This window comes from Dromiciops gliroides, chromosome 2, assembly GCF_019393635.1.
Source record: "Dromiciops gliroides isolate mDroGli1 chromosome 2, mDroGli1.pri, whole genome shotgun sequence".
Lineage (NCBI taxonomy): Eukaryota > Metazoa > Chordata > Mammalia > Microbiotheria > Microbiotheriidae > Dromiciops > Dromiciops gliroides.
The window spans coordinates 285,338,374-285,343,539 of NC_057862.1; positions in this window are offsets into that span (position 1 = coordinate 285,338,374).

Consider the following 5,166-nt stretch of genomic DNA (forward strand, 5'->3'; position numbering starts at 1 on the left):
TAGAAGACTGCTGATAAAGCTTGCTAAGCAAAGGAGGTATGGACCAGTGGTGTCAAAATGGAAATTATGCTACTAATCCATATATAAGGATCCCTGCTGACTGCATACTTAGTTTAAAAAAGTAATAGTGTCAGGGCAGCTAGGTGGTGCAGTAGATAGACCCGAGTTCAAATCCAGCCTCAGACACTTAACACTTACTAGCTGTGTGACCCTGGGCAAGTGATTTAACCCCAACTGCCTCACCAAAAAAAAAGTAATAATGTCACTTAACCCTCACTGCCCTGCCCCCCAAAAAAGTAATAGTGTTTTATTGCATTTTTATTTGTCAAATGTTTTCCAATGACTTGTTTAATTTGGTTTCAGTGGTCCTTTGGAGTGTTCTGGGGGCACTGGTGAACACCTCTGAGGTGTTAAACTCAAATAGAATGGATCCTTTCTACCTCATATTGACTTATAAAACCACAAATTAACATTATATTATATTGTATTTTTATTTATTTTATTAAACATTTCTCACAGTCTGGTTCTGGCAGTAGTTAGGAGTTTTGCAGGCTACCTGCAGTATGTCTCAAAACCTCTGGTATAGACCATAAGGTACAGAAAGACACATTTTCAGACCCAACTAATTTGCTAATTTGTTTCACATGACAATACTTATTGCTACAAGGAAAGGTAGTTAAGGGGTACAGAGGAGAAATTTTACAATTTCCTAAAGTGTGTGTGTACATACACATACACATTTATATACATATGTCTGATTATGTATCTGATGTGATATATCTTATTTTATATGTGTGTATATGTATGTATGTATTATGTATATATAAATAATCAGATACTGCATAGGGAACAGGAGTAAGAGAATAGTCTAGACTACATTTGGGAAACTGCAAAGTTTTTGCAACAACCATTATCTTCTCCTTGAAGGAGGCTCATCTTTTTAATACCCATATTTTTCAGCTGGTGTTGAATAGCCATCAATGAACATTATGGTTCCCAAATACATGAATTTATGAATCACTAAGAAGACAACATAGGTGAACAAGCCACAACATACACTAAACTCAGAATTATAAGTAAATGGAATAAATAAAATCAAAGAAATGAATGATTTAAAAAGAGATGGACATGTTGAGAGTGAGGGATAACCATGGAACAACCCATACTGCTTCATTGTATCTTTTTTTCTATTAAATTTATTTTCTCTCCTTTCCTGCCTCATTTAAAAAGAAAATCAGGATCCCTATATGCATGATCTAACAAGACAACACAGAATGACATTTTTGGACATGGTTAGGATAGGAATTTTTTAATCCAATGCTTCTATTTCATGTACAACATTGGTCTTCTGGAATGGTGACTGGTCAATGCATTGATATGTTCTTCTTCTTTTTTTTTTTGGCGGGGCAATGGGGGTTAAGTGACCTGCCCAGGGTCACACAGCTAGTACGTGTCAAGTGTCTGAGGCCGGATTTGAACTGAGGTCCTCCTGAATCCAAGGCCGGTGCTTTATCCACTGCACCACCTAGCTGCCCCATCAATGCATTGATATGAGTTCTTAAATGTTCCAAAATTGTTTGTCTTTATGCAGTTGTTATGGTATTAAATGTTCTCCTGGTTCTGTTCATTTCATTCTGCATCATTTGATCCAAGTCTTCACAGGTTTCTCTTGGAAGAGAATCATTCCTTTAGTCATTTCTTACAGCACAAGTCTTTCATTTCATTCATAAACCATCATTTGTTCAACCATTCTTCAACTGATGGGCACTTTCATCCAATTCTTTGCTTATACTCAAAGAGCTGATATAAATTTTTGTATATTATGGGTCTTTTTCCTCTTTCTCTGAGGGCTTTGAGGAGTAGGCCTAGTAGTGGAATCACTATGCATATAAAGGATATGCATAGTTTAATGACTTTTGGTGCACAGTTCCACATTTCCGAGCTACCAGTGCTGTTGGTGGAGTTATGAATTTGTCCAGCTATTCTAGAAATCATTATCAAGAGAAATTGATGTCAAGTCCCTGTGCCTTGGGTAAAATATGTGATAAACTTATAGGAGGATATAGAATAAGAAATGGGCAGGAATAAATGGGTTGGAATCTACATTGTTGTTGGAACACCGACAAAGCCATTAGAGTATACGATATGAAGAGGTATTGGCCAAGTCTAAGTTAGCTTCAGGACTAGTCTGCATAGAGCTTTAAGGCAAAGAGGTCACAGTCCCAAATATGTTAACATAGGAATTAGAAATGGTACTAAAGAAAACAAAGATCAGAAAAGCAGCTGGCATCTGTACATAACAGATATAAGTGCTGGAGAACACACAGCTGTGAACACATTGAGGAATCAATTCACAAAAGTATCTAAAGAGAGGGGAGAATACCAAAAGCATGGGAGGAGGGGGGAATCTAGGACAGTATTAATATAGATTCATACATCACAATTTATCTAGCCATTCCCAATTTGAGAGCATCTACTTTGCAGGGGAGTTTGCTGATACAAAAAGTGCTGCTTCTAAGAATAGTTTGGTATATATGTTGCTGGTTTTCTGACTTCAACTTCTGGCTTATGTGGCCAATAGGAGGGTAGCTGGGTTAAAGGTTTGAAAAGTTTGGTAGTTTTTCTTGCATAATTCTAAACTGTTTTCTAGAAGACTTTCACCAATGCACAGATCAACCACAGAGTTATCAGCATGCCTGACTTCCCTCAACCCTTCCAACAGTGGCTACTTAACAAGCTGCATTAGTATCTTGGTACCAAGTGTTAAGTACTAGCTTAAAGCTGAGAACTAGATTTAAGTCCTGCCTGTCACACACTAGTTATGTGACCCCTAGGCAAACCACTTAACCTCTCAGGGCTCTAAGCACCTCTCCTTAAACTTAAGTGGCACATGTTAACCTGTAATGGTAGAGAGGATTCTCTCAACCTGGTAAATTCTTTATACCATTAAAATTACAGATCCAGTCCCTAACCCCAATGGATAAAGAATCATCCTCTAGCCAGGAAGACCAGAGTTCAAGTTGTGCCTCTTTCTGCATTACTGGCTGTCCCCTTGACAAGTCATTTACCTCCTGGGCAACTTAGTCTTGGTTGCCTAGAGCTCATAGGATGGGTCTGTTGTTAAAGTACAAAGCTGCTTTGAGTTTCAATAACAATACATTTTATTGGCGATTTGTAGTACTTTTCATATGGCTCTTTCTACTTTGCATCTTATTTGCAAACTTCATAATAAAAAATTGTGTTTGCTTGGTTTTTTTTGTTTTTTGAGAATAGGTGGGCAGAACGAAGTGCTTGTTCATCCTTAAACGGACTAACATACTTCTACTACCGGCACTTCTACGGCGCTTTAAGATCTGTAAAGCGCTTTCCATGCTCCCTCACTTGACCCTCACTACAATCCAATGAGGGGGGAAGGGAGGTAGGTCTGTACTTCGGTGTCAGAGGCTGGTGATTAGAGGCTCGGGAACCCTGTGGTGGGCTACAAGCTGTAGCCCGCTCACCGAAACCTTTCTTTCTACTGCGGGGATATTACTCGGAGCCACCAGAACCAGGAGCCTCTTCGGGCAGCTCTGCCCAACCCACAGACTCGCTCCGGAACCAAGCCTGAGGCCGGGGTAGGCGGCTGCCTCTCCCGGAGGTCCAGTCACGCTGGTTGATACAGTGAGAAGTGAGAACGAGGCGGCCCGAGCTTCATCCAGAGCGGATGACGTGAAAGATGAAAATCCCCTCCTGCCCCCGCGGCCCAACCGGAAAGAAGAGCGGAAGCCGTCCTTCCGCCCCGCCGACAAGACCATTACGGGGGCGGAGGCGGGAGCGCGGGGGCGGTGGGAAACAGGTCAGTCGGGGGTGCGACATAGACAGCTGTCCTCAAGTTTCAGCATCTTTTCCATGTGGGCTGGACCAAAAACCAAAACAGTTACACAAGTTACCCAACCGACAACAAATACAAGGACCCAACCGACTCCACCGCACGCTGGGGCGCCCCTGCTGAAAAGCAGCGACTGCCGCCAACGGCTTTCCCTCCGCTCTCTCCCAGTACCCCCTTTCTTTGCGTTGTTTTCTGTTTCCAGTTTCCAACCAATCCGGTAGCCTCCCAGAACCGACCAATCAGAAGCCTTCCTGTAGAGACCCACCAATCAGAGGCTGGAGGCGGGAATTGTAAGGGCTCTGGGAAAAGAAATATTTTTATGTAAAAGGCATTAATTGATGCAGGGTGAAGTAGAAAAAACGGTTTCTACTACAATATCAATATACAAGTGAACAGTTTTGAGAACTTTTTCCCTAAAGTAACGAAGAACGAAAGGAGGAGAATCCGGAGAACAATTTATGTGACGACACTATGGGGGGGGGCGGGGGGAAGAGGTGAAAGTTCTAAGAACTTTATATGATCAATACCATGATCATTCATGATTCATGACAGACCCCCGGAAGATTGAACGCCCTCTCATCTCTTGGCATATACGTGATGGACAAGAAATGTAGAATGAGACAGATTCACTAATTGGCTGTGAAAAAAAAAAGTTTTAAATGACTACTTATATTGCAAGGGAAAGTTTCTCCTCCCCCTTTGAGGGGAGTAGATGGGAAGGAAATGGAGATGGATTAAAGGCGAAGAATGAGATATTTTTGTGTACAGCCATTGGGAGTATTTGTGGTGTTTGACTATGTATGTTACAAGAAATTCGCTTTTTTCTTCAATGGGGTAGGAGGGAAAAAATAAGTTTCTGCTAATTATTTTTTTAATAGAGAGGCGGGGGAGGGGACAGCTTGTTACAGATATGCATTGTTACATGAACTTTCAGATGAGGTCACTATTATTAGTTTTAATTAACTGTTTTTCTTTGTGACAAGAGAGCTCTCGGGAATGGAGTGTAATCTATAAGTGTAATATAGAAATAAAAGCTATCAATAAAGCTAAACTAAAAAAAAAGGGAAGGATAAAGAGAAGAAGTCATAATTCCCCTTTTAAAAATTAACTCTTATGGGCAGCTAGGTGACGCAGTGGATAAAGCACCGGCCCTGAATTCGGGAGGGCCTGAGTTCAAATCCAGCCTCAGCCACTTGACTCTTACTAGCTCTGTGACCCTGGGCAAGTCACTTAACCCCAATTTCCTCACCAAAAAAGAAAAAATAATAATAAAATTAAATTTAAAATGAACTCTTATT